General features: G+C 40.5%; 1 pseudogene; it reads right to left on the bottom strand.

Annotated features, from left to right (window-relative positions):
- Positions 1–3,906: 3,906 nt before the first annotated feature.
- On the bottom strand, positions 3,907–12,679 carry LOC135535654 (calpain-3-like; annotated as a pseudogene).
- Positions 12,680–13,451: the final 772 nt, after the last annotated feature.

The following is a 13,451-nucleotide window of genomic DNA, read 5'->3' as shown; positions in this document are numbered from 1 at the left end:
ATAATGTAATATAATGTAGTGTAATGTAATGTAATGTAATATAATGTAATGTAATATAATATAATGTAATATAATATAATGTAATATAATATAATGTAGTGTAATGTAATGTAATGTAATCCAATTTGTAAGTCGCTCTGGATAAGAGCGTCTGCTAAATGACTTAAATGTAAATGTAATGTAAATGTAATGTAAATGTAATATAATATAATGTAGTGTAATGTAATATAATATAATGTAATTTTATGTAATATAATATAATGTAATATAATTAGTATAATATAATATAATGTAATATAATATAATGTAATATAATATAATATAATGTAATATAATTAGTATAATATAATATAATGTAATATAATATAATATAATATAATGTAATATAATTAGTATAATATAATAAAATGTAATATAATATAATGAAATGTAATATAATAAAATGTAATATATTATATTGTAAAATAATGTAATATAATTAGTATAATATAATATAATGTAATATAATATAATGTAATGTAATATAATATAATATAATGTAATGTAATATAATGTAATTTAATATAATGTAATATAATTAGTATAATATAATATAATGTAATATAATATAATGTAATGTAATATAATGTAATATAATGTAATATAATATAATGTAATATAATGTAATGTAATATAATATAATGTAATGTAATGTAATATAATGTAATATAATATAATGTAATATAATATAATGTAATATAATGTAATGTCATGTAATGTAATATATTATAATGTAATATAATGTAATGTAATATAATGTAATATAATGTAATATAATATAATGTAATATAAATGTCATAATGTGCTAAATGTCATAATGTGCTAAATGGCATAATATGCTAAATGTCATAATGTGATAATGTGCTAAATGCCATAATGTGCTAAATGTCATAATGTGATAATGTGCTAAATGCCATAATGTGCTAAATGTCATAATGTGATAATGTTCTAAATGTCATAATGTGCTAAATGTCATAATGTGCTAAATGTCATAATGTCATAATGTGCTAAATGTCATAATGTGATAATGTGCTAAATGCCATAATGTGCTAAATGTCATAATGTGATAATGTGCTAAATGCCATAATGTGCTAAATGGCATAAATGTCATAATGTGCTAAATGTCATAATGTGATAATGTGCTAAATGTCATAATGTCATAATGTGCTAAATGGCATAATATGCTAAATGTCATAATGTGATAATGTGCTAAATGCCATAATGTGCTAAATGTCATAATGTGATAATGTGCTAAATGCCATAATGTGCTAAATGTCATAATGTGATAATGTGCTAAATGGCATAATGTGATAATGTGCTAAATGTCATAATGTGATAATGTGCTAAATGCCATAATGTGCTAAATGGCATAAATGTCATAATGTGCTAAATGTCCTAATGTCATAATGTGCTAAATGTCATAATGTCATACTGTGCTAAATGTCATAATGTCATAATGTGCTAAATGTCATAATGTGATAATGTGCTAAATGCCATAATGTGCTAAATGGAATAATGTGCTAAATGGCATAATGTCATAATGTGATAATGTGCTAAATGCCATAATGTGCTAAATGTCATAATGTCATAATGTGCTAAATGTCGTAATGTCATAATGTGCTGAATGTCATAATGTGATAATGTGCTAAATGCCATAATGTGCTAAATGGCATAATGTCATAATGTGCTAAATGTCATAATGTGATAATGTGCTAAATGTCATAATGTGCTAAATGTCCTAATGTCATAATGTGCTAAATGTCATAATGTCATAATGTCATAATGTGCTAAATGTCATAATGTGATAATGTGCTAAATGGCATAATGTCATAATGTGCTAAATGTCATAATGTGATAATGTGCTAAATGTCATAATGTGCTAAATGTCATAATGTCATAATGTGCTAAATGTCATAATGTCATAATGTTATAAATGTCATAATGTCATAATGTGCTAAATGTCATAATGTGCTAAATGTCATAATGTCATAATGTGCTAAATGTCATAATGTGCTAAATGGCATAATGCCATAATGTGCTAAATGTCATAATGTCATAATGTGCTAAATGTCATAATGTCATAATGTGCTAAATGGCATAATGTCATAATGTGCTAAATGTCATAATGTCATAATGTGCTAAATGTCATAATGTGCTAAATGTCATAATGTCATAATGTCATAATGTGCTAAATGTCATAATGTGCTAAATGGCATAATGTGCTAAATGGCATAATGTGCTAAATGTCATAATGTGATAATGTGCTAAATGCCATAATGTGCTAAATGGCATAAATGTGCTAAATGTTCTAATGTGCTAATGTGCTAAATGGCATAAATGTGATAATGTTCTAAATGGCATAATGTGCTAAATGTCATAATGTCATAATGTGCTAAATGGCATAATGTCATAATGTGCTAAATGTCATTATGTGCTAAATGGCATTAATGTCATAATGTGCTAAATGTCATAATGTGCTAAATGTCATAATGTGCTAATTGTCATAATGTCATAATGTGCTAAATGCCATAATGTGCTAAATGGCATAATGTCATAATGTGCTAAATGTCATAATGTCATAATGTGCTAAATGGCATAATGTCATAATGTGCTAAATGTCATAATGTCATAATATGCTAAATGGCATTAATGTCATAATGTGCTAAATGTCATAATGTCATAATGTGCTAAATGCCATAATGTGCTAAATGTCATAATGTGCTAAATGTCATAATGTCATAATGTGCTAAATGTCATTATGTGCTAAATGGCATAATGTGCTAAATGGCATAGTATGCTAAATGTCCTCATGTGCTAAATGTCATAATGTGCTAAATGGTATAATGTGATAATGTGCTAAATTGCATAATGTGATAACGTGCTAAATGGCATAATGTGCTAAATGTCCTAATGTGCTAAATGTCATAATGTCATAATGTGCTAAATGTCATAATGTCATAATGTGCTAAATGTCATAATGTGCTAAATGTCCTAATGTGATAATGTGCTAAATGTCATAATGTCATAATGTGCTAAATGGCATAATGTCATAATGTGCTAAATGTCATAATGTCATAATGTGCTAAATGTCATTATGTGCTAAATGTCATTATGTGCTAAATGGCATAATGTGCTAAATGGCATAGTATGCTAAATGTCCTCATGTGCTAAATGTCATAATGTGCTAAATGGTATAATGTGATAATGTGCTAAATTGCATAATGTGATAATGTGCTAAATGGCATAATGTGCTAAATGTCCTAATGTGCTAAACGTGATAATGTCGTAATGTGCTAAATGTCATAATGTGCTCAATGTCATAATGTGATAATGTGCTAAATGTCCTAATGTGCTAAATGTCATTATGTCATAATGTGCTAAATGTCATTATGTCATAATGTGCTAAATGTCATAATGTCATAATGTGCTAAATGCCATTATGTCATAATGTGCTAAATGTCATTATGTGCTAAATGTCATAATTTGCTAAATGTCATAAACGTGCTAAAAATCATAAACGTGCTAAATATCATAAATGTGCTAAATATCATAAACGTGCTAAATGTCATAAACATGCTAAATGTCATCAATTTCATACATTTAAAAAAATGGCATAAAGTTTATAAATGTGATAAATGGAATTTTGACCAATCAGACCAGTTCTGAAAAAAGTTCTGATATGAAAAGATTTGATGTGATTGGTCAAAATTCAAATTAGTTGAAAAAAGATCAGAATTGGGATACCTGTGTAAACGTTGCCTTAGAGGAATGAGGCAATGTATTAGGAATTGTATGCTAGCATAGACATTGGAAACCAACCTGTCTATAACTGGTGCCAGTTCAATCAATCAATCAGGCGGATCTTACTTGTCACTCCAGGGCCCATTCCACTCCACCTGTCCCCAGGGGTTCCTGAGGCGCACCAGACGCACCTTAGGCTCCTTGTGCTGGGAATGCTTACACTGAGGAGAAACACACACACCACACACACCGGTCCATGAGTCAGCTTAGTCCCTACCCACAACCATTGGCTGCTTGAGTCAGCTTAGTCCCTACCCACAACCATTGGCTGCTTGATTCAGCTTTGTCCCTACCCACAACCATTGGCTGCTTGAGTCAGCTTTGTCCCTACCCACAACCACTGGCTGCTTGAGTCAGCTTTGTCCCTACCCACAACCACTGGCTGCTTGAGTCAGCTTTGTCCCTACCCACAACCACTGGCTGCTTGAGTCAGCTTTGTCCCTACCCACAACCACTGGCTGCTTGAGTCAGCTTTGTCCTTACCCACAACCATTGGCTGCTTGAGTCAGCTTTGCCCCTACCCACAACCATTGGCTGCTTGAGTCAGCTTTGTCCCTACCCACAACCATTGGCTGCTTGAGTCAGCTTTGCCCCTACCCACAACGATTGGCTGCTTGAGTCAGCTTTGTCCCTACCCACAACCATTGGCTGCTTGAGTCAGCTTTGTCCCTACCCACAACTATTGGCGAGAAGTGAATTTATATGTTGCTATGGGTCTATTGCAGGTAAACACACCTCCAATCAGAGAACATGTGAAGATGCCCTTAGATCCTGTAATTGAAGTGAATCTATATGTTGCTATGGGTGTATCTCACCTCCTCAACAGCAGTCACAGAGTAGGCGTGGCCCTTCACAAGGCCAGTCACAGTGCGGGTCTCAAAACGAGCAGGAACCAGGGACTGGAGAATAAAATAGACAACACATGAATCATATAGCTGGTCTTCGCTATACCAGACACATCAGAATCCGTTGAGACGCCATTTACGTAATTGTCTGCATTGAAACGGGTAAAGACATGCATTCAAAACTGGACTGTTTTCCGTTGAGACTGTGAGACTTTTTAAAAACGGAGATCCAACAGGTTTTTACAATTTAATCACTTATGTCTTTACCCAGAAGGACTTAATTTACAATTAAACATAAGAGCTAGTGTTTATTTACAGTAGTGTCGTCTACTATTATTACATGACATGTCTATTGTGGAAGTATGCACTTACCGGACAGTTTATTAGGTACACCCCCCCATTCACAAAAATGTAGGTTAAAAGATCCACCCCCTTTTTTTTTCAATTTTCACAATAAATAGCTCAGGACCTGAAGCAAGGATATGTATATTGTTGATACCATTTGAAAGGAAACACTTTGACGTTTGTGGAAATGTGAAATTAATGTAGGAGAATATAACACATTAGATCTGATTAAAGATAATACAAAGATAAAACATGCGTTTGTTTTTTTGTACCATCATCTTTAAAATACAAGAGAATGGCTGTGATATGAGCAAACTGAGGATGGATCAACAACATTGTAGTTACTCCACAATACTAACATCATTGACAGAGTGAAAAGAAGGAAGCTTGTGCAGAATAAAAATATTCCAAAACATTCATCCTGTTTGCAATAAGGAATCAAAGAAATACTGCATAAAATGTGCAAAGAAATACACTTTTTGTCCTGAAAACAAAAGCATTATGTTTGGGACAAATCCAACACAACACATCACTGAGTAACACTCCTCATATTTTCAAGCATTGTGGTGGACTGCATCATGTTATGTGTATGCTTGTCATGGGCAAGAACTAGGGAGTTTTTTTAGGATAGAAAAAAACGGAATAGAGCTAAGCACAGGCAAAATCACGTCATTCACGTTTCAGCAGGACAATAACCTAAAATGCCAATTACACGTTGGAGTTGCTTACCAAGATGACATTGAATGTTCCTGAGTGGCCTAGTTACATTTTTACTTAAATTGGCTTGAAAATCTATGGCTAAGATTTGAGAATTGCTGTCTAGGAATGTTCAAAAAACAACTTGACAGAGTTTGAAGAATTTTGAAAAGAATAATGGGCAAATATTGTACAATCCAGGTGTGGAAAGCTCTTAGAGACTTACCCAGAAAGACTCACAGCTGAAATCACTGCCAAAGGTGATTCTGACATGTATTGACTCAGGGGATTGAATACTTATCTAATTAAAATACAATTTTTAGAATTTTAGAATTTTTCTTTCACTTTGACATCACAGAGTATTTTGTGAAGATCGTTAACAAAAAAATACAATTAAATCCAGGTCAGGGTTTAGTCCCTGATGAACACAGATACAGGTCAGGGTTTAGTCCCTGATGAACACAGATACAGGTCAGGGTTTAGTCCCTGATAAACACAGGTACAGATCAGGGTTTAGTCCCTGATAAACACAGGTACAGGTCAGGGTTTAGTCCCTGATAAACACAGATACAGGTCAGGGTTTAGTCCCTGATAAACACAGATACAGGTCAGGGTTTAGTCCCTGATAAACACAGATACAGGTCAGGGTTTAGTCCCTGATGAACACAGATACAGGTCAGGGTTTAGTCCCTGATGAACACAGATACAGGTCAGGGTTTAGTCCCTGATAAACACAGGTACAGATCAGGGTTTAGTCCCTGATAAACACAGGTACAGGTCAGGGTTTAGTCCCTGATAAACACAGATACAGGTCAGGGTTTAGTCCCTGATAAACACAGATACAGGTCAGGGTTTAGTCCCTGATAAACACAGATACAGGTCAGGGTTTAGTCCCTGATGAACACAGATACAGGTCAGGGTTTAGTCCCTGATAAACACAGGTACAGATCAGGGTTTAGTCCCTGATAAACACAGGTACAGGTCAGGGTTTAGTCCCTGATAAACACAGATACAGGTCAGGGTTTAGTCCCTGATAAACACAGATACAGGTCAGGGTTTAGTCCCTGATAAACACAGATACAGGTCAGGGTTTAGTCCCTGATAAACACAGATACAGGTCAGGGTTTAGTCCCTGATAAACACAGATACAGGTCAGGGTTTAAACCCTGATAAACACAGATACAGATCAGGGTTTAGTCCCTGATGAACACAGATACAGGTCAGGGTTTAGTCCCTGATAAACACAGGTACAGATCTGGGTTTAGTCCCTGATGAACACAGATACAGGTCAGGGTTTAGTCCCTGATAAACACAGATACAGGTCAGGGTTTAGTCCCTGATGAACACAGATACAGGTCAGGGTTTAGTCCCTGATGAACACAGGTACAGGTCAGGGTTTAGTCCCTGATAAACACAGATACAGGTCAGGGTTTAGTCCCTGATGAACACAGATACAGGTCAGGGTTTAGTCCCTGATGAACACAGGTACAGGTCAGGGTTTAGTCCCTGATGAACACAGATACAGATCAGGGTTTAGTCCCTGATGAACACAGATACAGGTCAGGGTTTAGTCCCTGATAAACACAGATACAGGTCAGGGTTTAGTCCCTGATAAACACAGATACAGGTCAGGGTTTAGTCCCTGATAAACACAGATACAGGTCAGGGTTTAGTCCCTGATGAACACAGATACAGATCAGGGTTTAGTCCCTGATGAACACAGATACAGGTCAGGGTTTAGTCCCTGATAAACACAGATACAGGTCAGGGTTTAGTCCCTGATAAACACAGATACAGGTCAGGGTTTAAACCCTGATAAACACAGATACAGGTCAGGGTTTAGTCCCTGATAAACACAGATACAGGTCAGGGTTTAGTCCCTGATAAACACAGATACAGGTCAGGGTTTAGTCCCTGATGAACACAGATACAGGTCAGGGTTTAGTCCCTGATGAACACAGATACAGGTCAGGGTTTAGTCCCTGATGAACACAGATACAGGTCAGGGTTTAGTCCCTGATAAACACAGATACAGGTCAGGGTTTAGTCCCTGATAAACACAGATACAGGTCAGGGTTTAGAAAGCACCACGATACATTTTCATAAACGTTTAGTTAGTGGTGGCCATAATTGTTTTGTTTTCTTAGTGGTGGCCATAATTGTTTTGTTTACTTAGTGGTGGCCATAATTGTTTTGTTTTCTTAGTGGTGGCCATAATTGTTTTGTTTTCTTAGTGGTGGCCATAATTGTTTTCTTTTCTTAGTGGTGGCCATAATTGTTTTGTTTTCTTAGTGGTGACCATAAACATTCTGTTTTCTTAGTGGTGGCCATAATTGTTTTGTTTTCTTAGTGGTGGCCATAATTGTTTTGTTTTCTAGTGGTGGCCATAAAAATTCCGTTTACTTAGTGGTGGCCATAAACATTTCGTTTTCTTAGTGGTGGCCATAATTGTTTTCTTTTCTTAGTGGTGGCCATAATTGTTTTGTATTCTTAGTGGTGACCATACTTGTTTTGTTTTCTTAGTGGTGGCCATAATTGTTTTGTTTTTCTTAGTGGTGGCCATAAAACTTCTGTTTACTTAGTGGTGGCCATAATTGTTTTGTTTTCTTAGTGGTGACCATCGAGGATATTTGATCACTGATGACTTCCAGCACTAGATATAGTATGTTCATCTTATTAAATAGCTGAAGTTATTTTTAGGGGGGAGGGGGGCCAGTTCCTACTATCCTTGTATTTTGTACATGTTTTTATTCACAAGGAAAGAGAAGAGAATGCATTGGCCGTGTCCAAAATCTGGCTTGCCTACCACTTACTAAATCCGCATACAGTGTTCTACTCATACTAGACACTATTTAGAATGTACTATTGAGTACTATTGAGTAAAAACGAATGCAGTAAGCCACAAGTATAAGCATACTTGGCTCCTCCTACTGAGAAGACCTCATCTAAGGCATATTTGCTTTGATTCCTGCCATTGGTTCATTTTGGTACAACGTGTCCCTTCAGCTGATTATCAGCTGTTCTCAAATATATGTGGATCTCAAAACACGATTCTCTTCCTCAATAGTATGCAATTTTATCAGATGAAAAGCCAAAAATAAGACATCTTGGCATTTACAACACACTACATTTTAGACATTTCACAAACTATGAAACGTTCTTATTTCGCATTCTCAAAACAACTACTATTTAGAGCGTAAGTACGAATATTTTGACACTGCCATTCTGTCAATTAGACAGTGGGACAGATTTGGACACGGCCATTCTGTCAATTAGACAGTGGGACAGATTTGGACAAGGCCATTCTGTCAATTAGACAGTGGGACAGATTTGGACACGGCCATTCTGTCAATTAGACAGTGGGACAGATTTGGACAAGGCCATTCTGTCAATTAGACAGTGGGACAGATTTGGACAAGGCCATTCTGTCAATTAGACAGTGGGACAGATTTGTACCCACACTGACACGGTACACATGTGCACAGGGTGCGGGGACGGCAGCACTAACCCCCGACCACCACAGACAGGATAGTAATACATTCTGCATTGACTGAAATGGCTCTTAGGTCTGGTGACAGGTCAGGTGACAGGTCTGGTGACAGATCAGGTGACAGGTCAAGTGACAAGTCAGGTGACAGGTCAGGTGACAGGTCAGGTGACAGGTCAGGTAACAAGTCAGGTGACAGGTCAGGTGACAAGTCAGGTGACAAGTCAGGTGTTAGGTCAGGTGACAGGTCTGGTGACAGGTTTGGTGTTAGTTCAGGTGACAGGTCTGGTGACAGGTCAGGTAACAGGTCTGGTGACAGGTCAGGTGAAAGGTCATGTGTTAGGTCTGGTGACAGGTCAGGAGACAGGTCAGGTGTTAGTTCTGGTGACAAATCAGGTGACATGTCAGGTGACAGGTCAGGTAACAGGTCAGGTGACAGGTCAGGTAACAGGTCAGGTGACAGGTCAGGTGAAAGGTCAGGTGTTAGGTCTGGTGACAGGTCAGGTGACAGGTCAGGTAACAGGTCAGGTGACAGGTCAGGTGAAAGGTCAGGTGTTAGGTCTGGTGACAGGTCAGGTGACAGGTCAGGTGTTAGGTCTGGTGACAGGTCAGGTGATGGGTCAGAATAATAAATGAAGAGAGGGGCTCCATGATGGGCTGCTCTATCGGCGTGAGTGTCTTCAACTACGGTTTGTGAGACCCGTTGGAGGTCAGGGTCACGATCCTGGGTCAGAGACTCACGTCGATAGAGCAGCCCATCATAGAGCCTCCTCTCCAGGGCCTTCTTCATGATCTTGTACAACTCCTTGGGCGCCTCCTTCATCTCATAGAACTCTGTCACGCCCCCGGTGAAGTCTTCCATGGCCTCCGTGGTGTTACCACCCTTCAGGGCCTCGTAGGAACCGTGAAGCCTGGGGAGGGGGGGATGGGAGAGTGAGGGTTAGGGTTAGAGTTAGCCTGGGGAGGAGGGGGGGGGAGGGAGTGAGGGTTAGGGTTAGGGTTAGCCTGGGGAGGAGGGGGGTGGGAGAGTGAGGTTTAGGGTTAGGGTTAGCCTGGGGAGGAGGGGGATGGGAGAGTGAGGGTTAGGGTTAGGGTTAGCCTGGGGAGGAGGGGGGGGTGGGAGAGTGAGGGTTAGGGTTAGGGTTAGCCTGGGGAGGAGGGGGGATGGGAGAGTGAGGGTTATGGTTAGGGTTAGCCTGGGGAGGAGGGGGGATGGGAGAGTGAGGGTTAGGGTTAGGGTTAGCCTGGGGAGGAGGGGGATGGGAGAGTGAGGGTTAGGGTTAGGGTTAGCCTGGGGAGGGGGTGGGAGAGTGAGGGTTAGGGTCGTGGTGTTACCACCCTTTAGTCTGGGGAGGGGGGTGTGACAGTAGTGTTAGCCTGGGGAGGGAGGGGGGATGTCGAGAGTGAGGTTAGGGTCGTGGTGTTAGCCTGGGGAGGGGGGGGGGATGGGAGAGTGAGGGTTAGGGTCGTGGTGTTAGCCTGGGGAGGGGGGGGGGTGGGAGAGTGAGGGTTAGGGTCGTGGTGTTACCACCCTTTAGTCTGGGGAGGGGGGGGGGTGTGACAGTAGTGTTAGCCTGGGGAGGAGGGGGATGGGAGAGTGAGGGTTAGGGTCGTAGTTTAAGCCTGGGGAGGAGGGGGATGGGAGAGTGAGGGTTAGGGTCGTGGTGTTACCACCCTTCAGGGCCTCATAGGAACCGTGAAGCCTGGGGAGGGGGGATGGGAGAGTGAGGGTTAGAGTCGTGGTGTTAACACCATTCAGCCTGGGGAGAGGGGGGGAGTGAGGGTTTGGGTTGTGGTGTTACCACCCTTCAGCCTGGGGAGGGGGGGAAGTGAGGGTTAGGGGTACCTACTTGGTGTAGGGTTGGGGTAAAGGTTACCTACTTGGTGTAGGGTTGGGGTTAAGGTTACCTACTTGGTGTAGGGTTGGGGTTAAGGTTACCTACTTGGTGTAGGTTTGGGGTTAAGGTTACCTACTTGGTGTAGGGTTGGGGTTAAGGTTACTTACTTGGTGTAGGGTTAAGGTTACCTACTTGGTGTAGGGTTGGGGTTAAGGTTACTTACTTGGTGTAGGGTTAAGGTTACCTACTTGGTGTAGGGTTGGGGTTAAGGTTACCTACTTGGTGTAGGGTTGGGGTTAAGGTCACCTACTTGGTGTAGGGTTGGGGTTAAGGTTACTTACTTGGTGTAGGGTTAAGGTTACCTACTTGGTGTAGGGTTGGGGTTAGGGTTACCTACCTGGTGTAGGGTTGGGATAAAGGTACCTACTCTTTGTATGGTTGTGGTTGGGGTTACCTACTTGGTGTAGGGTTGGGGATATCTACTTGGTGTAGGGTTGGGGTTAGGGTTACCTACCTGGTGTAGGGTTGGGATAAAGGTACCTACTCTTTGTATGGTTGTGGTTGGGGTTACCTACTTGGTGTAGGGTTGGGGATATCTACTTGGTGTAGGGTTGGGGTTAGGGTTACCTACCTGGTGTAGGGTTGGGATAAAGGTACCTACTCTTTGTATGGTTGTGGTTGGGGTTACCTACCTGGTGTAGGGTTGGGGATATCTACTTGGTGTAGGGTTGGGGTTACCTACTTGGTGTAGGGTTGGGGATATCTACTTGGTGTAGGGTTGGGGATATCTACTTGGTGTAGGGTTGGGGATATCTACTTGGTGTAGGATTGGGGTAAAGGTTACCTACTTGGTGTATGGTTGGGGTTAGGGTTACCTACTTGGTATAAGGTTGGGGATATCTACTTGGTGTAGGATTGGGGTAAAGGTTACCTACTTGGTGTAGGGTTGGGGTTAGGGTTACCTACTTGGTCTAGATTTAGGGTCAGCAGTACATACTTGGCGTAGGCCTTCTCCAGCAGGGCACTCCAGAATTCATTTCTCTCGGCAGACTTGGTGAACACCAGCTGGCTGTTGAAGGTGGGGATGCGGTCGTCAATAACAACGTCAACCCAGTCGCCATAGCGCCAGAACTGGGGGAGAAAGAGTTGTCCCATGCAGTACACGGTTGAGGATTTGACAAGAGAAAATAATACTTTGCAATCAGGGTTGGGGTTGATTCCATTTAATTTCACACGATTCAGGAAGGAAACTGAAATTCCTATCCCACTTTTTAATGAAATTAAAATGAGTTTAATGTGAATTTTGAATAAGTGTTTGTCTCGAACTGACTGAATTGAAATGCAACTGTGATAATAGTGTAACATACGTGATTACAGTGCAACATAGTGTAGTATTGAGAGTTGTTTAGACCATAGGGACAAATCTCTAAAAGAGTCTTAGAGCCTCTAACCCTGGCATTAAATAGTAAACTCATTATAGTTCTGTGCTTTTGATTGGTGGGTTCTGACCTGGAAGTGGAAGATTCCTCCATATCCCTCAGAGAAGCTCTGTTCCTGAGGAAACGACCAGTAGAGAAGCTTCTCATTCAGAGTCAGACAGGCTATAGCAGCCAGCAGCCAGCAGTCACCTAGGAAACACACAGTTAGTTACCAACAGACACACACCTAGGAACACACAGTCAGACAGGCTATAGCAGCCAGCAGCCAGCAGTCACCTAGGAAACACACAGTTAGTTACCAACAGACACACACCTAGGAACACACAGTCAGACAGGCTATAGCAGCCAGCAGCCAGCAGTCACCTAGGAAACACACAGTTAGTTACCAACAGACACACACCTAGGAACACACAGTCAGACAGGCTATAGCAGCCAGCAGCCAGCAGTCACCTAGGAAACACACAGTTAGTTACCAACAGACACACACCTAGGAACACACAGTCAGACAGACACACACACACCTAGGAACACACAGTCAGACAGACACACACACCTAGGAACACACAGTCAGACAGACACACACACCTAGGAACACACAGTCAGACAGAAACACACACACCTAGGAACACACAGTCAGACAGACACACACACCTAGGAACACACAGTCAGACAGACACACACACCTAGGAACACACAGTCAGACAGACACACACACCTAGGAACACACAGTCAGACAGACACACACACCTAGGAACACCCAGTCAGACAGACACACACACCTAGGAACACACAGTCAGACAGAAACACACACACCAAGGAACACACAGTCAGACAGACACACCCACCGAGCAACACACAGTCAGACAGAAACACACACACCTAGGAACACACAGTCAGACAGACACACACACCTAGGAACACACAGTCAGACAGAAACACACACACCAAGGAACACACAGTC

The sequence above is a fragment of the Oncorhynchus masou genome, unplaced genomic scaffold (genome assembly GCF_036934945.1).
Source record: "Oncorhynchus masou masou isolate Uvic2021 unplaced genomic scaffold, UVic_Omas_1.1 unplaced_scaffold_4900, whole genome shotgun sequence".
Lineage (NCBI taxonomy): Eukaryota > Metazoa > Chordata > Actinopteri > Salmoniformes > Salmonidae > Oncorhynchus > Oncorhynchus masou.
This window is presented reverse-complemented; position numbering and strand designations above follow the sequence as displayed.